At 50.2% G+C, this 24726-nt stretch overlaps 3 long non-coding RNA genes across 3 annotated transcripts; all 3 read right to left on the bottom strand.

Annotated features, from left to right (window-relative positions):
* Positions 1-14341: 14341 nt before the first annotated feature.
* Positions 14342-15320, bottom strand: LOC135307423 (uncharacterized). Its single transcript, XR_010368141.1, has 3 exons — positions 15246-15320; positions 14897-15157; positions 14342-14449 (listed from the first exon to the last, which is right to left on the bottom strand). It is a non-coding gene; the product is annotated as an uncharacterized LOC135307423 (long non-coding RNA).
* Positions 15321-15636: 316 nt separating this feature from the next.
* Positions 15637-16586, bottom strand: LOC135307063 (uncharacterized). The gene is made up of 3 exons (XR_010367804.1): positions 16372-16586; positions 16183-16284; positions 15637-15753 (listed from the first exon to the last, which is right to left on the bottom strand). It is a non-coding gene; the product is annotated as an uncharacterized LOC135307063 (long non-coding RNA).
* Positions 16587-17275: 689 nt separating this feature from the next.
* Positions 17276-18170, bottom strand: LOC135308281 (uncharacterized). Its single transcript, XR_010368802.1, has 3 exons — positions 18076-18170; positions 17815-17953; positions 17276-17374 (listed from the first exon to the last, which is right to left on the bottom strand). It is a non-coding gene; the product is annotated as an uncharacterized LOC135308281 (long non-coding RNA).
* Between the last annotated feature and the right edge of the window lie 6556 nt (positions 18171-24726).

The raw sequence follows: 24726 nt of genomic DNA, 5'->3' as shown, positions 1-24726 counted from the left end.
CCTGCTCCCACTGAGGAAGGAGCTCCTTGCAATGGCCACATCCCTAAAGCACGTGGGCAAGCCAGCACAGCATGGAAACGCTTCTGAACTGTGCTCCCATGGACACTGGGATCGAGAGATGGATTGACTGGAAGTCCTTGCCAGTCACAGTGTGAAGATCATGCTGCATGCTGGAGGCAGCTTCTCCATGTCCCTTTCCTGAGAGAACAATCACGCATTAGCAATTGTGGCCAAGAGCAGCCCCAGGGGCACGGGGCAGAGGCAGAGGGAGGTGGGGAGGAGAAAGAGCAGGGCCGAGGTTGCCCTTGAAAGGCAGAGGCGCTCTGGGGCCCGCTCCTGGCCAGGGACCCTGCCCAGAGCCGTGCCCTGCTGGCCGGGGCCTTGAGGGGCAGCTGTCCAGCTGGGCCCAGCTGTGCCAGCAGCTCCAGCCGTGCTGGGGAGCCTTGCCAGCTCTGGGCCCTGCTGTGCAGGAGGCTCCCTGTGTGCCACTGGCAGCTGGGGCCTCAGCCACCTCCTCTCTCCACAGGAGCATCTCTGCAGCTTCACAAGATTGGCCAAAGATTTCCATCAGGGAGACCTGTACCTGTACCTGCGCCTCTCATCAGCCATCCCCAAGCCATGTCCAACATCCCTGCCACAGCTGCATTATCAGCTTGTTGCTAGGGACATACTGCCACCACCCTGAACAGGAGCCTCTGTCCCCAAAGTGCTGGCCCTGGTGTCTTTTGCAGTGAGTAAGGGAGTGAGGGAAGCCATGACAAACATTAGCAATGTCCGTTGCTTTTACTGTGCCCAACTTGGACATTTCCAGAAAGACTGTCCTCACCTTCCTGTTGGGCAATTTATTAACTATGTTCCACCTCCTAGGCCTCCTCCTTTGCAACAGCCCTATCAGCCCACATACAACTTTCAGCAGCAATATTATCAGCTGATCCAGGGAAACACTTGGCAGAGCGCGGGGCCACGCCGCGCAACAACAGCAAATTACCGGCCTTGCCTGCAAAGCCCACCTCAGCTGCCAGCCATCCAGGAGTCCCCCGCCCCAACAGGCTCCTCGCAGAGGACCGCAGTCATGAGGACGGACTCCGGTTCTTCCGCAGAACCCGGAACTTTCCCCCAAGCCTCCGACCAGTGTTAGTAAGTTCTGTCCCTCTACTTTTCCCCGACGAAGATCTAGTTTGAGTTCCAGCTGGGTACCTTGAGCCCCCTTTCCACCCTCAACCAACTACAGTCCTGCTGTTTGGGGACAGTGAACACACTCCAGATCAGGTAAGTATATTACCAGAAGTTGTGACTGTAAATCCAGGCAATGAAATTACTGTGTCAGTTGTTTGTTACAATCCACCATTTACATTGTTAAAATTTGCACCTTTTGCACAAATGTTAATTTTAACCGGCCAGGATTCAGAGGTTGAACCTGATTCAAATTTTGATGCGTTTGCATGTCACTAGATTTGTAAAGACAAACCCCTGATTGATTCTTGTATTTCCAAAAATGGGAAATCCATTGAACTTCATCTCATGGCTGACACAGGAGTGGACGTTACTATCCTCCCCAGGGCAAAGTGGCCCCGCGACTGGGCGCTGGTGTCCCCTTGTGGCACAATCTCCGGTGTTGGTGGAGCTGTCAATTCCATGCAAAGTCCTCATCTGGTAAGCGTAGAGGGGCCCGAGGGGCAAGTCTCCACCATCCAACCATTTGTCGTGTCATCCAATATCTCTCTATTAGGCAGGGATGTTTTATCCCAGTGGGGTGCCCACCTTGATATCCCTGACCCCAAGTGGGATTTTTAGCATGGGCCACTGCAGAGCAAACTTCCCCACCATTGAATTGGAAAACCAATGTTCCAGTGTGGGTGGATCAGTGGCCCAGCCCATCAGACAAATTAAATGTGCTCATCGAATCAGTCAAGGAGCAAGAAAAACTCGGGCAATTAGTTACATCAACTAGCCCGTGGAATACCTCAGATTTTGTCATCCGAAAGCTTGGCAAAAGCAGTTGGCATCTGCTCCAAGACCTTCAAAAAATTAATGAGGTTATTCAAGATATGGCCCCCTTCAGCCTGGCCTCCCCTCCCCTTCTATGCTTCCCCACGATTGGCAGCTTGCTGTCCTTGCTATCAAGGACTGCTTCTTTAACATCCCACTTCACCCAGGAGATGCCCTCAGATTTGCATTTTCAGTACCATCTCTGAACAGAAGTGAGACTTTTAAAAGGTATCAATGGGTATCAATCCTCAATTTTTCAAGGATTGAAAAACTGCCCCGTGTTATGCCAAATGTAGGTTGCTCAGGTTTTATCACCTGTCAGGAATCAGTTTCCTGAAGCAATCATACTCCATTACATGGATGACATACTTATTTGTGCTGCCACCAAAAGATACCTTAGTGCCGCTCTCGAAAAGACTGTTTCTACTATTGAGAAAGCAGGTTTTGTAATTGCTCAGGACAAAATACAAATGTCAGCACTGTGGACATACCTTGGGTATCTCATCACTGGGAGAACTGTAACACCACAGATTTTTTCTATTAATGAACAGCCACAGACCCTAGAGGACATTCAACGCATTTGTGGGATCATCACTTGGGTCTGGCCTTTGCTCGGCTTGACAAGGCAAGAGCTGGCTCCACTGTTCTCCTTGCTGAAGAAAGACACCGACCCCACAGCCCCACGGACCCTGACACCAGAGGCAGAGGAAACATTGCAGAAAGTAGCAGAGGCAATGAGGACACGACAGGCTCAACATGTCAGAAAAAACCTTCCGATTGAATTTGTCATCCTGGGTAAGTGCCCACACTTTCATGGGCTCCTATTTCAGTGGGACACGACACAGAAAGACTCACTCATCATACTCGAGTGGTTGTTTCTCCCACATCAGCCTGCGAAAACAGTGTATACACCATCAGAGTTGCTAGCAAAATTAATTGCCAAAAGTCACCATCGCCTCTGAAGCCCCGCAGGCTGTGATCCCTCATGCATTTACCTGCCTTTGAAGTTAGATCAATTGGACGCCTTATTAAAAACAAATGAAAACATCCAAATTGCTTTAGATAGCTATCTCGGGAAAGTCTCAATTCACTACCCAAAGCACAAATTATTCAAAGATTCATTCCATTTAGTTCCAAAAACTTTCCAAAGTCATCTTCCTATTAAAGGCGCTGTCACAGTGTTCACTGATGGGTCTGGCAGGTCCCACAGATCGGTATTTACCTGGAAAGACCTGAACACTCAAAAGTGGGAATCTGATGTTCAGACCATCGAAGGTTCCCCCCAGATTGCAGAGCTTTTTGCAGTTGTGAGGGCCTTCAGGATATTCCAGCAACCATTTAACTTAGTGACTGATTCATCTTATGTTGCCGGGATAGCTGATGGAGCAGAGCATGCTCTGCTCAAAGACGTGCAAAAGAAACAGCTGTTTTCCTTGCTTTCAGAATTCATCTGGCTCATCTCTCATGGAGAGCAACCCTATCATATTCTACATGTAAGATCCCACACCGACATGCCTGGCTTCCTTACTGAGGGGAACCAGAGGGCAGATGCATTGGCAATGACAGTCACCACCACAATTACTTCACCAACTTTACCTAACATTTTTAAACAAGCACAATTGAGCCTCCTGTTCTACCACCAAAACATGCCAGCCCTGGCACGTCAGTTGAAATTGTCACAACAACAAGCCCGTGCCATTGTAGCCACATGTCCAAATTGCCAATCCCATGCCCTTCCAACAGTATTAACAGGTATCAGTCCTAGGGGACTGAATGCATTTGACCTGTGGCAGTCAGACATTACTCATTACCCATGTTTTGGGAAATTAAAATATATTCACGTATGTATACATACATTTTCTGGTGCAATCTTTGCATCTCTGCATGTAGGAGAGAAAGCCAAAGATGTCACCAAGCACTTTTACATGGCCATTGCTACCCTAGGAGTTCCAAAAAAGATTAAGACAGATAATGAACCAAGTTACACCTCCAAAGCATTTCAAAATTTTCTCTCAGCTTGGGGAAATCCCCATCCCACCGGCATTCCTCGCAACCCTCAGGGACAATCAATAATAGAAGGCACACACAAAGAAATTAACAACCTGTTAGGTTTACAAAAAGATTCTGCCCTTTTAATGACACCTCAAGAAAGACTCTGCAAAGCACTATATGTGCTCACTTTTCTTAACTGCCATTCAAAAGAGCCAAATCCTCCAATCCTTTGGCATTTGCATAACAACACATTTGCCCATCTCAAAGAACACCCACCTGTGCTCATCAGAGACCCTGAGTCCCACCAAATTAAAGGTCCTTTTCCACTAATAACCTGGGGCCAAGGGTACGTGTGCGTTTCAACAGAAACAGGGCCGAACTGGATTCCAGGCCACTTTGTCAAAACCTACCAGGATGCAGATCAGCCTGCTGACCCACCCAGGAAAAGCCAAGCTGCATCTGATCAGCCAGACACCGCAGCAGATGCAGTCGCTTGGAAGCATCGGAAGAAGAAGACCAGAATTCCCAAAATTGTAGCACGAACTCTCATCACAAAAAAATATTTTCCCCTCTCATACCTTGCTGCAGAACCCCTCCTTTCCTCCCCAACTATCCCTATCCCTTTTCCCACATACCTTGCCCCCAACCCATCCCACAAGTCCCCACGCCTCTCTTTCCTGCTTGTGTCCTACGATTATTAGAAAAGGGGGAGGGTGAGGAGAGTGACTGAAAGAGTGTACAGAAATTTAATGTCATATGTTTCTCTTGCTATTTGCTACAGCAAAATCACCCTGGAAGGCCACCCGGGAAAGAATGAAATTCAAACAAGTGCTTTTCACTGCAATCACCATTCTGCTCCATCCGTGGATAGCAGAAGGGTGGATGGTGCAACAACCGACAGAAAATGTATGGCAGAATCTGGCGAAAACTCTGAAACAAGATCTGCTTGTCAATGGGCAGCGTGGACAATCCTCTATCTACGTGCCTGGTGGGAATGCCTCTGTCGCAAAAAGATTATCCATATGCGGGGAAGAAACCAAATCCGGTTGACACCTGGGACACCTGGACAAAGATTTTACCACATGCCAGACAAGAGCCTCAGGAGTTAGATCTCTTGGGCTCTGCTCCAGCTGCATACTGTGTTAGGTTTTTCTATCTACAAAACACACCCATTTGGCATGACTCTGCAGTCTCAGGCACAATAACTCAGAAAGATGTAACACCTAATAGCAGAAAGTATAATTCAGCCACATGGTGCAACTATACCTCTAGCACACCATCTGAGTCCAGTAATGTTCCCAGAGTGTCACCGAGAGGCGTGTTTCTTATCTGCGGTGACAGAGTGTGGGCAGGGATCCCATCAGAGATCAAAGGAGGTCCCTGCAGCCTCGAACAGCTGACTGTCCTCACCCCAAACACATCACAAATTATAAATTGGCAGAATCAAGAACGATTGGCATCAAAAAGAAATCTTACAGTCAATTCGACCCAAATTGCGATGACAAAATTTATAATTGGAGCGAATCCAAAAGAGTCTCTGCATCCATTTTTCTACCTTGGTACGCAGCTGCAAAGGCTCTCGGTGAAATTTCCCACCTGGGGTGTTGGCTCAGCCATCAGGCCAAAGCTGCCTCCGCAGCCCTGTCAGATCTGCTCATGGAAGAAGAAACCACCAGGCACGCCACCCTACAAAATACAGCTGACATTGATTTTCTCCTTCTGGCGCACGGTCACAGCTGTCAGGACTTTGCTGGTCTGTGCTATTTTAATTTAACATCTAAAAGCACCTCCATACATGCCAGCATTCAGCAAGTTCGAAACCAAGTGCAAGACCTCATGACGGAGACCAGAGACATCAATGTAGTAGGTAAAGCACTCACACAGTGGGGAATCTTGGCAGTTCAGGAGTACATGCATGGCATGCAGGTCTCTGTCTATATGAAACACAATACCACCTCCTCTGACACTTTCTGCACTGAAGGAGAACCCAAGCTGTGTGCCAGTCTGGCTCCCAGTGAAAAGCTGTCAGTCTGCACACAAAACAGGGAATCACCCCTTCAAGCCCCCAGGTCAAGGCGTTTCTAAGCACTCTTTCAGCTGCGGGGTGTTCCCAGTCAAAGGCTCTATAGCAACGTGTTGAACTGCGGTATATCCCTCCCAAGAACACTCTGTCTCTCCCTCCATCCTCCCGTTCTATGACTACCCAGCCCCTGACGAATGAAGAGACTGACTCGGTTCAAGCTGAAACCACCTGTGTAGAGCATGTCACGGAGTCCGGGCTCTCCTGGCCCAGGCTTGAAGTTAGACAGCCACCGTGGGCAAATCACCTCTCGCTTGTAGAAAAAAAAAAAAAACAAACCCAAAACAACCCCAGCAAACCCCTTAATGCAAAGGCTCTCCTAGTAACAGCTGTCAAGACTGAAGGGCAGTGTTATCGCACTGCAAACACTTAACTCTTAGCCCAGGCGGGCTTGCTGGCTGCCTTCAGGTGGTTCCTGCCCCTTACCAACCAGCGGCGCTTGCTTGCAAATGCCGACTTGTGCCATGCTCCTGCTAGCTGTGCTATCAGCTAGCGGTGTCCAAAGCAACCCTACAAACCGCGGCTTATGCCCCAAGTGCCTGCCAGCCGTGCTGTCGGCCCGCTGCCCCGAGAGCAATTTGGTAAGCCCCGGCTCATGGCCCTGCACCGCGCTGGCCCCACTCATTAGAGCCGCCCTGCACCACGCATGTGCTGCCGGCCAGGGGCTGCCTGCGCTGGGCATGCGCTCCTTGCTCTCCCAGGCGCTGCTGGCTGGCCGCCGCTGCCCCAGCTTTGCACCGCCTCTGCCCGCTGCGCCGACCTGCGCCACGCTCACGGCGACCCGGCGCCCTTGAAATGTTCTTTGAAAAACCACAGTTACTGAAATAAATGGGCAGGAGATCTTTCTCCTTTTTAATGCCTTTATTAAGAAGAATCAGCTCAGGTGGGGAGAAATTGACGGGTTGCACCCTCGCCGCCGTTGCTCCCAGGCGTGGCACGAAGGAGGAGGATGATGCAGTTTTGTCCACTGGTCTGCAGACAGAACTGGGGACTCTGTCCTCACAGGAGAGTCGTGGAGTCCTTGGTTTGTTTGTTTAAAAACCCGGGGGGTCTCTTTAATCAGTTTCTTTTCAGGTTAGGGTGAGAAAATAAAAAGGTCCAAGCAGGTACGGGACTATGCTCCCATCCTTAGACGTCACTTAAGTCACTTGTTGGCTCGTGATTTTAGGGGTTTTTCTTGTAAAAACTGTAAAACTGTAAAAACCCAAGGTGCACTGCATTTCTTATTTGCATACTGGCTCCGATGTCACTCCTATTTTCTTTACCTCAGAGGGGTCTGTCCTGGTGTCTTTTTTTTTTGGTAAGTGGCCAGCATCAGGGAAACAATCAGTTAATCACCGGCCATTAACAGGTATTCGAAGAGCTTTTCTTTTGGCAGGGAACCTAAAGGAGTCTGACCGGTTTGACTTGCCTTTTTTTTTTTTTTTTTTTAACTCTGAAACTAAAAAAAATACAATTTTCTATTCATAACACTTACCAGAGAAACTAAACCAAGACCTCACTCCCCGCAGCGTGTTTCACCATTCACTCACACCCACACACACACACAAGCACGCACGTCCGGACGTGATAACCATACACAATCACAGTTCAAACCAATGCTCCGCCAGCTGCTCTGTCAGCTGGGGACCCCCAGCCACCGGCCTCTCCCCGGCAGACGATGGCTTGCAAACTGCTTGTGCAAAACTGCACACAAAGGCGTCTTTTATGTGACTTATCAGTAGCCAACCCTAAAAAAAGTGAAAGGAATACAAACCACTTCTGTCCATAGTCGCAATGCGCTGTGGTCTGCTCCCCGCAGTGTACAGCCAAGGCACCGAGTCTCTCCCGGGGAAGAGTCCCGTGGCACACCTGAGAGGGTCTGTGCCCAGCCGGACCAGCAGGTGAGCAGAGTTACTCCCATCTGGGTTGCCAAGTGAAGCGATATGTGGAATAAATAGACTCCACAACCGGATGTAGTTATGAAGTGGGTATGCGTGTCAGGGCCTGGCACAAGCGAGATGGCTCTCGTGAAAACTTGTGCCCCGAGCCCTGGTCCGAGCCACATCTTTGTTCACAAACATGTTCCATATGCAAGACATTACACAATCTCTTCATGCACATTCAACCCCTGGCCCCGCCTGTCCTCCCCTCACATGGCGATGAGATCCACACCCTCCTGGGCACACGTTGTTTCCTGTGGTGGTCACACTGGGGTCTTTGGTGGTCTCTGAGGCCGAAGGCTGTGGTCTTCCTCATGACTGAACTTTTGAACTTCTCTCCTTTCTGCATGCACTGTGGTCCCTTGGTGCTTATCTGAGTACGTCTGTTGGTTTGGATCAGCTTGGAGACAGTGGAGCTCCTTAGTCTAGGCTTCTTGCATTCCCTGGTCTTCTCCTGGTGTTATGAGTAAAAAAGTGATCTGTAGCTATGATATTTTATTAAAAATCCTTTCCTGCGATTTTTCCCCTCCTGAGGAGCTGAGGGCCTCAGGAAAGAAATGTAAACAATAACTATCTGCTGCTGTGGAGTGCAACAGGTGCATCTTCCATTGCTCCATGTGGATTGTTTTCACTTGATGACCAATCACAGCCAACTGTGTTGAGCCTGTGAGCAGTCACAAGATTTTTGTTATGCATTCTATTCTATTCTATTCTATTCTATTCTATTCTATTCTATTCTATTCTATTCTATTCTATTCTATTCTTCTTCTTTGTAGCCTTCTGATCATTTTTTCCTCTCTGTTCTTTTAGTATAGCTTTAATGTAGTATTTTAATAGAATGAACGAGAAAATAAATCAGCCTTCTGAAATGGAGTCAAGCCTCGTGTCTCCACACCTGGGGTGTTCGCCCCCACAAATTATCCATTTTTTTTAAGGCTGCAAAGTTAAACAGGTTGGGCCAGTTTTTGGGAGTTGAAGTGTTGACTATTTGAGGTTGATAGCTTCATGTTGCAATCACCTCTTGTTAATAGTTTTTCTTCAATTACCTGTTAATGGTTAGAAATCAAGCGCAATTGTCCCCCTGCTGCTTCCCCAGAGCAAGCAGGTAGCAGGGGGAGGTGACATCAGAGCTAGTATGCAGATGAGAATGCATTTCACCAAAGTTTGCAATTTTCCAGGAAAAAAACTCCTAAAAACAACAAGCCAACATGGAATTATGAAACCTAAGGAATGTCTAAAGGTGAGGAACTTAATCCTTAGTATCTGCTAAGATCCTTTTTACTCCTCACCCTAACCTGAAAGGATGTCAGCTAGGAAGAGGACCTGGAATGTTAGACCAAAAAAGCAGAATTCCCACTACTCCCTTGAGGACGGAAGCCCCAGCTCTGCCTGCATACCAGCGGACACAGCTGCATCATCCTCCTCCTCCGTGCCACTCCTGGGAGCAGCGGGGGTGCGGGCGACCTGTCGTTTCCCACAACCTGAGCTGAATGTTTTTAATAAAGGCATTAAAAAGGAGAAAGATCTCCTGTCCTATTTATGACACTGGTATTGTCCTTCATAGCAAGAAGCTTCAGAAATTTGCATTTTCCTATGCCCTTTGTACCATGGCAGAGGTTTCTTAAGTAAAAGGTTAAAATTCAACACATAATTCTACAATTTAAAATTTAAATGCTTAGTCCATATATTGCTAACTTAATTGAACCCCCCCAAAAACCTCCATTTCAACAGCAGCCCCTGCCTGGCTTCTGCCTGCCCACACCGTGGGCATCCACGGCTCCTCCTGGGCATGGAGCTCAGTCAGTGCTGGTGCTGGGTGGGCTTTGCTGCTGCTGCCACCTGGACACTGGGGTGACCACTTGTCCTAGGTTGCAGTGTAAAGATGTATTCTAATCCCATCCTCAAGAGCTGCTGAAACCAGGAGGGGCATTGTTTCTTCCTTATCTCCTGTTAATGGGCCCATCAATGTCTTGCCACATGACTCAGAAATAACTCCCTCCCAGAGCCATTTCTGTTTAATGGCTAATCAAGGACCCACAGCATGAGGCAGAATGATATCAGCCCACTGTGAGATGCTCTGCCCATGGGGGAGGAGCTAAGCATCCCCAGCTGGATATAATCTGGGTTTTGGGACACAACAAGCAGTCTTTCCACTGGATTCCCAGAGGAACCGTGGCCCTTACCCACTGCTTTTCCAGAGGATGAGAGCTACCAGATTGTTTCTACAGGATCACCACTTCCACAAGTCCATTTCATCTGGACTGCTACCACCACCCTAACTAGCAGGGTGTCAGCAGGCTGTATTCTGACTCTGTCAGTGGTTTTTCCTTTGTATTATTGCATGTGTTTTGATTTTTTTCCCTTTTTCTAATAAATTGTATTTCTGACTTGGAGTCTCTCACTGGTTTTGCTTTCCAACCAGAACAAAGATCCTTCTCTTTATTTCAACAGAAGAATAGGCCATTGCCTAACCTGCAAGCTGGGGGGGTGGGGGGGGTGTCACCTTCAGTGATTCCTAGAGGGAAAGGCAAGGGGGCTCAGGGGCAGAGGAAGGCATGTGTTGATCTCAGGAAGGGCTGGAGGGTGCTGGGCTGGTCCTGGGGTCCCTAGAGGTACTCGAGTTGGCTGGGATGGGACAGACAAAGATAAAAAAAGGGATGAAGGCAGCTTGGGGAGGCCCATGGGGAGAGCAGGTGGAAGTGGGATCTACAGGGTAAAAGGAGGTTCCCTCGTAGACTGTTGTTCTGGGGTCCTCTTCGCGGAACACTTGAGAGGGCTGTCCGGGCCGTTCCTGCTGCTGGAGGAGCTGCCCACGCTTTCTGGGTGTGAGGTGCAGCCACCGTCTTCCAACTCCTGTCCCGAGGTGCTCCTGTGCAGAGAGGAGGTGGCTGAGGCCCCAGCTGGCAGTGGCACACAGGGACCCTCATGCACAGCAGGGCCCAGAGCTGGCAAGGCTCCCCAGCACGGCTGGAGCTGCTGGCACAGCTGGGCCCAGCTGGACAGCTGCCCCTCAAGGCCCCGGCCAGCAGGGCACGGCTCTGGGCAGGGTCCCTGGCCAGGAGCGGGCCCCAGAGCACCTCGGCCTTTCAAGGGCAACCTCGGCCCTGCTCTTTCTCCTCCCCACCTCCCTCTGCCTCTGCCCTGTGCCCCTGGGGCTGCTCTTGGCCAGGCAGCCTCAGTAGGAGCCAGCTCTGGCTGCAGCCCCAGCGGGGCCCCCAGGACAAGGCCCAGCAATTGAGAGGCCAATGGAAGCACTGGGCAGCAGCAGAACCCTCAGCAGAGTTATTTGGACAATCATGGACTGGCCACAACCCCACTGCAGCCTCAATGGGAATGTTCCCTGTCCACGCTGGACTTTGAAAAGAAGCTGTTGGAGGGGGCAGGCAATAAAACACTCACTGTTTTTTGTTCCAGGAATACCAGATTCCAATGCAGAACAACAAGAAGACAAGATCCAAATACAGCACGCCTGCCAGAAACCCTAGCCAGCAGCCTGTTCATTGACAGAAACCCCTTCCGAGGCCATCCTGGGCATTGGGAAAAGGTCTTGTGATGCTGGCTGCATCTGTGGGAGCAATGGGGAGCGTGAGCCTGTGCTGTGCTGCACTGCTGAGCTGGCAGCATGGTGGATACGGGCAGGACGTTCTCTGTTTCCCCCAGAGCTGGGGCCTGCAGGCACCTTGCCGGCCCTTGGCACAGGCTGTGCCAGCCAACAAAGCCCAGCAGGCCGGGAGGAGAGCCCGGGGGCAGCGCAGCTGCTTGGGCAGTGGCTGCTGCCAGGGACACGGGCCAAAGCCATCCCTGAGCAGCCACTGCCAGCCCTGGCCCTCCCTGCCCCGTGACAGCTCCCCCAGCCCCAGGGGACAGGCTCAGGCCCTGTCAGGACCCAGCGCAGCCCCTGCCCAGTCGGGAGTCAGGGCTGGCTCTGGCCCTGGCTGGCGGCAGGGCTCCCGCTCAGGGCTGCTCCTGTGCCTTGGGCCTCTGGGCACTCAGGGCCAGCTCCGCAGCAGCTGCAGCGCCAGGGACGTTGCTGCACCAGTCCCATTTCCCCGGGGCTCTGAACCAGCTCCAGAGGCCTGGAAGCCGAGGCGCCTCCAGCTTTGGGTGCTGCCGGGCTGGGCAAGGGCAGGCCCTGGGAGAAGAGCTGCTGCCACACAGCCCCGGCCAGGGCTGAGCCCGGCACAGCAATTACCTGCTGTGCCTGTGCCCGTCTCTGCCATCACCTTCCTTCCTGCAGCTAGGGCTGCCAATGAGCCACTGCTTCTCCCTGAGTGTCCCTCCTCCTGATCAGCCTTTTGGTCCATCAATTGAAAAAGGAAAAAAGGGACAACTGGATCAAATGCAAATATTCCCCACTGGGGAGGTGGCACCTTCATGAGGCAATGCTTGTCTAAGTCACAGGTAAAGATCAGGAAAAAGCCCAGGTAACTGGGGCTGGGCCAGTGCACTCCCTTGTGCAAACAGCTGCACCTCCTGATCTTCTCAGAGACTGGGAAATGGCAGGGGATCTCAGGCCCACGGTACAGTTGGGGCACCCTATCAGCTAATGCCAAATTCCATCCTGCAGAGGCTGGGGAGGAATTGCAGCAAGGCCAGGCTGGGAAACAGCCCTGCAGGGCGTGAAAGCAGCAGCGGGGCAGCGAGGCTGCCATGGATCCCTTCCTGCTGTGCCGGGCACGGCGTGTCCAGATGTGCAGCCAAAGCCCCTGGCTGCTGACTCCCAGGGGGAGCATGGGGGAAACGCACCCACCTTGTCCTCGGGGTGCTTGCTTCTGTGTTTGTCTCAGGAATTCATCTGCCTCATGAGATGTTTTGGCTGCAGTATCTTGGGTCTTTCCTTTTGGAGGACCTTAAGAGAAAGTAGTTCCATTTCCCAGGAATGGATCCCACAAAAGCAGGGCTCAGCCTGTGAGGTCAGAAGCGACACACTACTCACCCCTGCCATGGGAGCTGGGTTGGGGCCAAGCATCCAGCCCTGGACCTGGAGAAGTCCTCCCTGCAGACACACCTGTAACTCAACAGCCACAGAAGCTTCTGCCATCTCTGCTGATCTGCACGGGCACCACTGAGCCGCAGCAGCGGTGAGGGGATCGTGCAGGGTGCGGGCACACGCGTGCATGGTTCTGTGCTGGCACCTGCAGCGCTGCCTCCCTGGCCCAGCTTTGGGCTCTGAGCTGGCAGCTCTCCCAGGGGAAAGGCCTTGACCTACCCTCAGCATCTCCCAGAGACTCAGTCCTGGATGTGGGGTCTTCACCGGCAGGTTCAGCTGCAAAGAAAGGCAGGACAGAAGAGCTCCTGTGGCACTGCAGGAGATCCTCAGGCTGCCCACAAGGCTCAGCCCCGGGGCACAGCCCTGGGCCCGGCCCCTTCCCTCTCTGCTCCTCTCTGTGGCTGCACAGAGCACACGGAAGGACACACTGGCACAGCACACGGGAGGAGGATTGAAAGATCAATGCTCCTTCCTCCCACTGACAGCGATCCTGTGGGATTCCTCAGGGCTCCAGAAGGGAGCAGGGAAAGATTCTCAGAATCCTTCAGCCCTTACATAATGTTAAGGGAAAGGGTCTATAAATGAGCTTTTGCTGCATTGATCCTGATTATTCACTCAGGAAAGGCAGAATGAAAACTTGCTTCCAGCATCCTCCAGGAACTTCAAACCATCCTTCATCAGGACTTCCTGAAAACCCATGTCACGATTCCAGTCTAAAAGGGAGCAGAGATCAGAACCATATCTGTGGCATGCTGGGAACCCCTAATGCTACAGGCAAAAGGGCACTGCAAGGGGGTCGGGTAAGGTTATGGGACCCAGATGGGAATGGACATGGCCAAACCTGCCCAGGGGCCTGGGGAGCTCTGGGCTGGCTCCTCATCACTCTCCACACTCTTTCCCTGCCCTCAGCAACATCCCTGGGAGGGGTGGCTGGAGTAGCCCAGGGCCCTGGGGCTCTCTCCCTCAAACTCACAGAAAATCCTCCCTAAAGCCCTGGGGTAATTGCAGCAGGCAGTGCCACAGCTATCCATCCCTCCCTCCTACACTCCCTCCTGCCCTCCTTCTGCTGGGACAGCTCCCAGATCCCAAGGGCAAACAGCCAGGCCCTCTCAGGACACACTGGAGCCTTGCTCTCCCCCTCTGTCCTTTCCCCACCATGGGCACCCCGTGCAGTCACTGCCAGGTTTCAGGACATGTCTCCCATGGAGGGACCCCAGCAGGACTGCTCAGGACCCGAGTGCCCTGAGCCTGCTCGGGATAATTCCCCTGGGCTGTGCCGCTCTAGTCCAGGCTGTGCCCGCACTGCCAAGCAGCAGAGAGGGCAGCTCAAGCCTCAGCAGGGCTCAGGCCCAGAGGCACAGCAATTACCTCCTGTGTCTGTGCCTGGCATGGCCTCCCTTCCTGGAGCAGAGGCTGCCACGGAACCACTGCTTCCTCCACGAAATGCTTCCTTCTGCACAGGCTCTCCTTTCATTTCTGGAAAATGGAAAAGAGACAGCTGGATCAGATGGAAACATTCCTCACTGGGAATGGGGAAGGTGAGGCATCACTTGTGAAAGGAATGGATAAGGATCAGAAAACACCCAGGATATTGGGACAACCCAAGACTGCTTCCTTCCCCAAACAGCCCCAACATCTGATCTGCCTGGACAGAAGGAATTTGCAGGGGATCTGAGGGTGGGCATGGACTGTGGTGCAATTGGGGCTGCCTGTCAGCTGATGCCAAATGCCGTCCTGCAGAGGCTGGGCAGAAGCTGCAGCCAGGCCAGGCTGGGAAACAGCCCTGCAGGGCGTGAAAGCAGCAGCGGGGCAGCGAGGCTGCCATGGATCCCTTCCAGCTGTGCCGGGCACGGCGTGTCCAGATGTGCAGCCAAAGCCCCCAGCTCCTGTGTGCCAGGGGAAGCATGAGGGAAATGCACCCACCTTGCCTCCTCTGCAGACATTCCTTCAGCATTTGCCACATGATTTCTAATGGGTCCTGGAATTTCCTGCCTGCCATGTCTTTGGTCTCTCCTGTCAGAGGACCTTAAGAGAAAGTACTTCCATTTCCCAGCAATGGACCCCACAAAAGCAGGGCTCAGCCTTTGGGGTCAGCAGGGACACACTACTCACCCCTGTGATGGGAGCTGGGCTTTTGTGCAGTATCCAAGGTAGGAGTTGGTGAGGTCGTCCCTGCAGACACGCCTGTAACACAACAGCCACAGAACCTTCTGTCACCTGCTTCTTACCAGTCAGTCAAACATTACGCCTTGGTGGGACAGTTAGAACATACCTGCTGAATGCTTGGAGGGCATCACAACTTCAGAGTGCCAGGCTAATGGAGGAACTGTCCCAGCATCCCAGTCTGGAAGCAAACCAAGATGAGAACTGTTTCCATTGTGTGCCAGGGCTGGCTCTGGCCCTGGGCTGGCGGCAGGGCTCCCGCTCGGGGCTGCTCCTGTGCCTTGGGCCTCTGGGCACTCAGGGCCAGCTCCGCAGCAGCTGCAGCGCCAGGGACCTTGCTGCACCAGTCCCGTTTCCCCGGGGCTCTGAACGAGCTCCAGAGGCCTGGAAGCCAAGGCGCCTCCAGCTTTGGCTGCTGCCGGGCTGGGCAAGGGCAGGCCCTGGGGGAAGAGCTGCTGCTACACAGCCCCAGCCAGGGCTGAGCCCGGCACAGCAATTACCTGCTGTGCCTGTGCCCGTGTCTGCCATCGCCTTCCTTCCTGCAGCAGGGGCTGGCACCGAAGATGGAGTGCTTCCTTCAAGAAATGCCACCTTCCACTGAAGCACTATGCCCATCTCTTGACAAAAGAAGGGAGACAGCTGCATCAGATGGGGCTGTTCCCCACTTGGGCGGTGGCATCAGAGGTAATATTTGTGAAATTTATGGAGCAGGAAAATGGCCAGGTTATGGTGGCATGATGAGAGCACTTCCACCTCCAAACAGCCACCCTTTTCCTAATCTGGAGGGCTGGATATAGTGGGGGATCTCAGGGTGTGTTACAGTTTGGGCTGCCTGACAGCTGATGCCAAATGCCTTTCGGCAGAGGCTGGGCAGAAGCTGCAGCCAGGCCAGGCTGGGAAACAGCCCTGCAGGGCGTGAAAGCAGCAGCGGGGCAGCAAGGCTGCCATGGATCCCTTCCCACTGTGCCGGGCACGGCGTGTCCAGATGTGCAGCCAAAGCCCCCGGCTGCTGAGTCCCAGGGGAAGCATGAGGGAAATGCACCCACCTTGCCTTGTCTGCAGGGGTTCCTTCAGCTCTTGCCTCATCTGTTTGGATGGTTGCAGGGACATCTTATCTGTTCTATCTTGGACTTTCCCTGTTGGAGTACCTTAGAGAAAAATATTTCCATTTCCCAGGAATGGATCCCACAAAAGCAAGGCTCAGCCTTTGAGGTCAGCAGGGACACACTACTCACCACTGTGATGGGAGCTGGGCTTGCGTATAGCATCCAAGGTAGGAGCTGGAGAAGCTGGAGAAGTCCTCCCTGTAGACACATCTGTAAGACAACAGCCACAACAGCTTCTGTCACCTGGTGCCTGCCCGCTTGTCTACAATTCTTCCTTGGTGGCACACTGAGAACATAACTGCAGGAGGCTCCAAGGGGTTCAGAACTTTCTTCCTCCAAGCTGATGGAGAAGCCTTCCCAGCACCCTCATCTACAATGCAGCACAGATGAGAACACTTTCCAGGGTGTGCAGGGATCCCCTTCTGCCACAGGGAACTGGGCACTGCAAGGGGGTCGGCTAAGGCCGTGGGAGCCGGATGTGAATAGACATGGCCAAAGCTGCCCAGGGGCCTGGGGAGCTCTGGGCTGCCTCCTGGTCACTCGCCACACTCTTTCCCTGCCCTCAGCAACATCCCTGGGAGGGGTGGCTGGAGCAGCGCAGGGCCCCCGGGTTCCCTCCCTCAGACACAGAGGAAATCCTCTCTAAAACCCTGGGGAAAACTGCAGCAGGCAGTGACACAGGTATCCATCCCTCCCTCCTACACTCCCTCCTGCCCTCCTTCTGCTGGGACAGCTCCCAGATCCCAAGGGCAAACAGCCAGGCCCTCTCAGGACACACTGGAGCCTTGCTCTCCCCCTCTGTCCTTTCCCCACCATGGGCACCCCATGCAGTCACTGCCAGGTTTCAGGACATGTCTCCCAAGGAGGGACCCCACCAGGAATGCTCAGTACCGAGTGCCCTGCGCCTGCTCGCAACAATTCCCTGGGCTGTGCCGCTCTAGTCCAGGCTGTCCTTGCACTGCCAAGCAGCAGCGAGAGCAGCTCATGCCTCAGCCGGGCTCAGGCCGAGAGGCACAGCAATTACCTCCTGTGCCTGTGCCTGGCATCGCCTCTCTTCCTGCAGCAGAGGCTGGCACGGAACCACTGCTTCCTCTGGGAAACGCCGCCTTATGTCCAGCCTCTGCATCCACTTCTGGAGAAAGGAAGAGGGACAGCTGGATCAGGAGGGGCAGTTCCCCACTGGGGAGGTGGCGTCTTCAGGAGGGAATGCTTGTCAAAGACATTTCTAAAATCAGGAAATCCCTATAAACATTTTGGGAAGGCCAGGGCCCTCCCCTCTCCAAACTGGTGCCCTTTCTATTCTACCCAGCGACTGGAAAATTGCAGGGGATCTCAGGCCTGTGGTGCAATTAGGCGGCCTGTCAGCTGATGCCAAATGCCTTCCTGCAGGGGCTGGGCAGAAGCTGCAGCCAGGCCAGGCTGGGAAACAGCCCTGCAGGGCGTGAAAGCAGCAGCGGGGCAGCAAGGCTGCCATGGATCCCTTCCCACTGTGCCAGGCACGGCGTGTCCAGATGTGCAGCCAAAGCCCCCAGATGCTGAGACCCAGGGGAAGCATGAGGGAAATGCACCCACCTTCTCCTGCCTGCTGCATTTCCTTCAGCATTTGCCTCATGTTTTCGGATGCATCATGGGGTTTCTGGTGTCCTGTAGCTTGGTCCTTCCCCCTCGGAGGACCTTAGAGCAACAGAATTCCATTTCCCAGGAATGGATCCTACAAAAGCAAGGCTCAGCCTGTGGGGTCAGCAGGGACACACTACTCACCCCTGCGATGGTTGCCAGGCTTCTGTGTAGGAATCAGCAAAGGAGCTGGAGAAGTCCTATCTGCAGACACACCTGTAACTCAACAGCCACAGAAGCTTCTGCCATCTCTGCTGATCTGCATGGGCACCACTGAGCCACAGGAGAGGTGAGGGAATCACGCGGGCGAGGGCACACACGTGCATGGTTCTGTGCTGGCACCTGCAGCGCTGCCTCCCTGGCCCAGCTTTGGGCTCTGAGCTGGCAGCTCTCCCAGGGGAAAGGCCTTGACCTACCCTCAGCATCTCCCAGAGCCTCAGTCCTGGATGTGGCTTGGGAAGCTGCACCACCTTCACCAGCAGGTTCAGCTGCAAAGAAAGGCAGGACAGAAGACCTGTAAATCCACCAGCAGAAACACCAGCCAAACCTCACTAAAAAGTCACCACTACTCCTTGAAGTAAAATAGACTGATGCATGTTAATACCTAAGCTTGTAAGCTGTAAAACCCATTGTTATGAGAAGTAAAATATTTTATTTTAAACTGTATTATTCATGAGGTTGTTTTAAGTGAACTGAATATTTAAGGTGTGATATGCAAATTTATTTCAAAAAATAAAATATTTTAGTGCTTTTGTTATAACAGAGAAAAGAAACAGAAGTAAAAGCTAATGAAACACTGTAAAGAATATATTAGAACAATAATATGATTCGTGAAAAATCGGAAAAAAAGTAAGTATATAAGATACAAACCAGATTTAAGTTCCAAGAAACACTAAAAGTAACATTAAATCAGATAGGATATAACAAAAGCCGTTAGATATTTAATAAGGATCAAATTAAAATAAAGGAAAACAGCCAAGTATAGCTGAAAGAAAGAGAAGTGTACAGACTAATTACAACTTTAGAGCTAAAATGTCAAAGAAATAAAATTATAATAATTAGAAATAAGCAGATGCTATCCTAAATCCTGAAAAACAATTTAAAAGGCTCTTATAAATCTTATGAAGTAAATACTGAGAATGAGACGAATGACATCAGTGACTAGATCCCAAGGTGTAAGCTCTGCTACCAAGAAGATACACATCTTGGCCCTTTGGCTGCAACCCAAAGGGGCTTTGAGAGAGCTAGAGTGTTAAAACTGCAGAGGATTATTGTCACTGTATCAGTCATCCAAGCCCAAAAAGAATGAGCCACATGCACACTCCCAAGTTAGTGTAGTACGCTATAATTTTAACAAATTCAGAAGGTGCACTATGAGTAGTAAAAGACACTGGAATAAAGAAAATGTGAAATAGAGCAAAAAGAATAAAATGGCAAAATTTGTAAGCAATATATTAAAACTTTTTGTTCTGGAAGAGCTAGAGAAGAAATAAATCCTGAGAGTAGAATAAAGCAAATTGCTCAAGAATTAGAAAACAAGAACATGAGACAGTTATAAAGACACATTTTAGCAGGCAACATAAGAAAACATGAAAAACTTATTTTATAAATATTACCAGCCTTAAACGACTATGGAGTCAAAATATATCTAAAGTACAATAAGCACATGCATTGATATAAAAAAATATAATTGACAATCCAAAGAAAAGAAATTAAAGATTTAGAATAATCTACCTTATGAGAAGAGTTGTTAATTTTATACCCTGACTAGTAGTATGAAAGTGTAGTTGTCAAGTTTTATAAATACTAAACATAAAATTAGAAATTAAGTAAGCTTTGTCAAAGTGTATCCTAAAAGTACAAATTTAATAAATTAATAGAGAAAGGGAGGGATTCTGATAGATTGTATGCACAAATTCATGCTGAGACTACAGTAATCTCGCCTAATGAAAATCCTAGCATAACAAAGGAGGGTTCAGGGCAATCAACATGCACCAAAATCCTAGCCTGAATATTCATCCCCAGAAATGCTGATTCCAGAAGATTATTTCTCTGACCAAACCTCAGCAATGTGCATTTAATTTGCATCATCTATAAGATAAATGTGTGCCTCCTAGAATGCATATTGCAGGAGATTTTCCTCTAACAAAGTGAATTTTTTACCAGTTTTGGGGAAACTCTCAGCAAGAGCTGCAGCAAGAAAGGAAAAAATACATGAATATCCAAAAAGGATAAAAACAACCATAAGAAAGCAGAAAAACTGCTGCCCTCCACACCGCTTGGAGCTTGGAAATGTACAAAAAAGACTTTGAGAGAGCTGTCCCTTCGTGATGCACAGGGGAGAGAAATGCCCCACCTGTCTCACCTGACGCTGTTAGCCTGGTTCAGGGCCAATCTGATATTTGCTTCTAGATTTTCTACGACTGAATTTTAATTATGGAATAAATTCTCCTTATTAATCAGAAAAAGCTAATTCATTTAAAACATCCGGGACTCCTGGAACCCTCATCAGGGACCCCAAAATATCCCTTTGTGCCTCTTCAGGTCCAGGCCCAGATGACCCCACAGAAGGAAATGTGCCCTCAGCCCAGGGACGCTCAGCATGGGCTCCCCCATCCCCTCGGGGCCCTGCCGCTGGGCACAGCAGCCCCTGCCTGGCTCCTGCCTGCCCACACCGTGGCCATCCACGGCTGCTCCTGGGCATGGAGCTCAGCCACTGCTGCTGCCGGGTGGGCTTTGCTGGTGCTACCACCAGGACAATCTGGTCACAGCTGCATCTCTCTACTGCAACAGAAGAGCTGATTTGGGAAGTGCTGTGTTGCCCCATTTCTTCAGCCCCACTAGCTGCCCACACCCACAGTGGCACTGGGCTGCCCCCAGAAAACTGTCGAATCTGGGCTGTGGCTGCAGGGCACAGCTGCTCTACAGCACAGGTGGACTGCCTTGGGGGTAGGACTGCCCTGAGGGTAGGGACAAGGAACAGGGTGAGGTCTGCTCTATGTTTTCCTAAGGTGATGATTCTACAGACCATCAGGGGCAGGCCAACACTGCACTAAAGGCATACACCAACTTACAAACTTGGCAGGGTCCCAGGGCAGGATCCAATCTCTAGCCAATTGGGAGAAACTGAGGGTGGAACACCAGGCGGGGAATACAAGGTTTAAACCAATTGGGGATTACAGGGGAGGGGAAGAACTTAAACAAACCAATGTGATTCCGAAGGATACAAAATTGATAGGGAAGTCTCTAGAGCAAGGGGCAGGCTTGGAGAGGGACTGACATGCAATGGGAGGAGGAACAGTGAACAAAAGGGCAGGTCTTTGGAGAGATGGACAAGTGGGGCAAAACCAACATCACAGGGGGGAAAGGAGCAACCCATTGCTAATAAAATATGCTATAACAATAGAAAATAAGGGGAGGGGTATAAAACTGACTGCTAGGACTGAATTACAGTCAAAAATTTTGTTATATTTCTCCAATTACTGTATCATGAAAGAAAACCAAGCAAATTAAATGTTGCAGCAATTTTAATGAAGTAGCTGAAAAGTATATGAAATTGAATCCACTCAAAATATTGACAATATAATTTGGTTATGATAAGGGATAATTTGGTTTTTATAATAGAGCATAAGGAAAAATAACCGTGCGGGGTACACGGGGGGTACGGAGGGCAGGGCTTGACCCCTGTCCCCTCACATACAAATTGCCAAGCCTAAAATTCTCCTTTTTACACTGTACATCATCACCATCTCTTCCCATTTTCAATTTGTCACACTTGTATCTCCACCTTCATTATCACTTTTACCACACATGCTCCACCGTTTTTTAGGTGGTTGCAGTGTTCTTTGGGGTCGTCTCTGATGAAGGCCTCTCCTCTTCCTCGATGTCCTTTGATTCACCTTTTGGATTACACATGCGCACCAAGCTGGTATAATGTAAGCCAAAGCTAATATCATACAAGCCAATACTATGTTCTAGCATCAAAGCAATAAATCTCCTATAATTAACATTTTCCTGGATGTCCAACCAAACTTTCCTCTCTTCCAACTAAATTCAGTAATACTTATGTCTTGCTTCTTCCTGTTCTGAACATCTGCAGGAGAAGGGGGGGAGCCCCTCCTCTCCCTTTCTTCCTTGGCATTACACCTTCTAACGGTTTTACTGTTTCCAAATATTAATTATTATATCAATATTGATTACTTTAAAATTTTATCAGCAGGAATCACACCTATTTATTACAACATGAACTGCAATGGAGAAGCTCTGAGTCAAGGCTCGGATGAGCTCTTCAAATAATTTCCTGGCAGAAACAGATAGCCAAACTTGCCCTTATCCCATGCAAACAGAGGGTTCCAAAAATAGCAACACCTTCCGAGGCCCTTCTGGGCATCGGGAACACGTGTTGTGGTGCTGGCTGCATCTGTGGGAGCAATGGGGAGCGTGAGCCCGTGCTGTGCTGCACTGCTGAGCTGGCAGCACGGTGGATACGGGCAGGACATTCTCTGTTTCCCCCAGAGCTGGGGCCTGCAGGCACCTTGCCGGCCCTTGGCACAGGCTGTGCCAGCCAACAAAGCCCAGCAGGCCGGGAGGAGAGCCCGGGGGCAGCGCAGCTGCTTGGGCAGTGGCTGCTGCCAGGGACACGGGCCAAAGCCATCCCTGAGCAGCCACTGCCACCCCTGGCCCTCCCTGCCCCGTGACAGCTCCCCCAGCCCCAGGGGACAGGCTATCAAAAAGTCCACAGCCAGCAAAGAGATTGTCCCAGGAATTGTGTGCTGCTTTTCCTTCCTGCAGTTGGTCCCAGAAACATCCATCAGACTGCTGTAAATGCCCACACATGGTCTGATCAACCCCTATGCTTTTCCAGTCTGCTCTCTGAAATTCTGCAACAAATCCACCAATAAATTCCAGGTTACCTCTGTTTATTGCACACTACAGTTTCCTTCATTTTTTCCGAATAGCTGGAAGTTTCTATATATAGCAATGCCCTTGAGGATCTCTGATTCTTTTCAGTATTTTTTTTTTTATATTCAGACATATAAAACAGCCTTATTGGTTTTTATTTTGGCAGGTCTGTTTTTTTTCTTTGTATGATGGTTTACTTATTACCTATATGTAAACTTGTTATTATTTATGGTTATTCATTCCCCAAGTAATTATTTTCACAATCTGTCATTCACTTCCTAGTTAATGTTCCATACATGAACAACTTGGACTCTCTTTTTATAGGAATAGAAAGATCTCAGAAAGCTGAATTTTTTATTTTGATGACACTCTTTCTGCCCACTCCCACCTAAAACGGTGATTCCTTTTGAAACATATCTGAGGACATGTGGAGTTTTTGGGAAATGCTTAGCTTAACCTGGGTATTGGATTATTATTTTCAGTGCTATAAACCTACATTGCTTCAAGGTTCACACCACGGTCCTGATTTGTGGCTCACTGCATAGATGCTTGTCTGAATTAAAACAATGTTTGTGAGGCAGCTGAAGAGCTTAGACCTCAGAGATTAAAATTCCTAGGAGGAGGAGGAGAAAGAAGAAAGGATAAAATCCTGATTCAAAGGGTTTTTTCTCACTTCTAGTATGCCAGAAGTATGGTAGACTACACCTGTCTTCGGATGTCATTTACTTACAGAACAACTCTCTACAGTGCCAGATTCCAGGAGAAATGACTCAACACTTTGCCTCCCAATGCATCAGCTTTAATTCTAGTGAGAGGTAGCCTTAATTACAGTCCAATTAGAGCAAATCAACAAAGCAGTCTTGCCGTTGTGTGAGTGGCAAGAGGAATTTGCTTGTGAACACATGAATATGTCCCACACAGTAATGAACAAAATTTGCCTTGACTTGGAAGAAAGTAGACAAGGAGCAATGCAGTATTTGGGTTTTATCCAGGGATAAATGGGGCAAGAAGCTGTAACAACTTAACCTGTTTTACAGAACACAAGTACTGATACGGCCAATAATGAACCCACATGAAGGGATCTTCAGGACATTCCTTTATTTCTCTAACCAGGAATGCGCAGCAAAATGCTGGCATTTATCTGAACTGGAAGCCGTGTTGCTCTCCTTTTTCTCCTTGAGCACACTGTTATTTGCAGACTTCACTGTCCAGCCCATCAATCCTCTCGTGGCCAATTGCTAAATGGCACAAGTACCAAAATACAGGTGCCAGCATAATCAGCCCAGCACTAATGCAGCACTGCTTTGATGGTGCACAGGAGCACAGAATGGCTTGTGTTGGAAGGGACATTTAAAGGCCATCTAGTCCCAATGGCCTGCAGTGAGCAGGGACACCTTGAACTAGGTCAGGTTGCTCTGAGCAGGAGTTTGAATGTCTGCAGGGATGGATGTCCAGCTCTCTGGGCAACCTGTGCCAGGTTTTCATAACAAACAGTGTAAAAAATGAGTTTCTTTCATCTAGTCTGAATTTACCATCTTTTAGATTAAAACCATTCCCCCTCGGTTTGGTCACAAAAGACTCTACTAAAAATTCTGTCCCATCTGTTTACAAGCGCTCAGAAGGCCCTGAAAGGCAGCAATCAGGTGTCCCTGGAGTCTTCTCTCTTCCAGGCTGAACACTGTCAGCTCTCCCAGCCTGTCTCCAAAGCAGAAGGGCTCCAGCCCTCAGAGCATTTTGTCCCTCCTCTGGACTAGATCCAACATGTCCATGTCCTTCCTGCCTTGGGGACCCAGAGCAGGATGCAGTACTCTGTCGTGGTAGAGACCGAGACACTACAAAGCAACACAGTCCATTTCCAGAAGGCTTCAAACCCTGTTTTTATTCTAGCCTGCATGCTTTTTCTGCATTCTTAAAAAGCTCTTATGTTTACACTTTATTCATTGGTCACGAGAGACAAGCAAAATG

This window comes from Passer domesticus, chromosome 9 (assembly GCF_036417665.1).
Source record: "Passer domesticus isolate bPasDom1 chromosome 9, bPasDom1.hap1, whole genome shotgun sequence".
Lineage (NCBI taxonomy): Eukaryota > Metazoa > Chordata > Aves > Passeriformes > Passeridae > Passer > Passer domesticus.
This window is presented reverse-complemented; position numbering and strand designations above follow the sequence as displayed.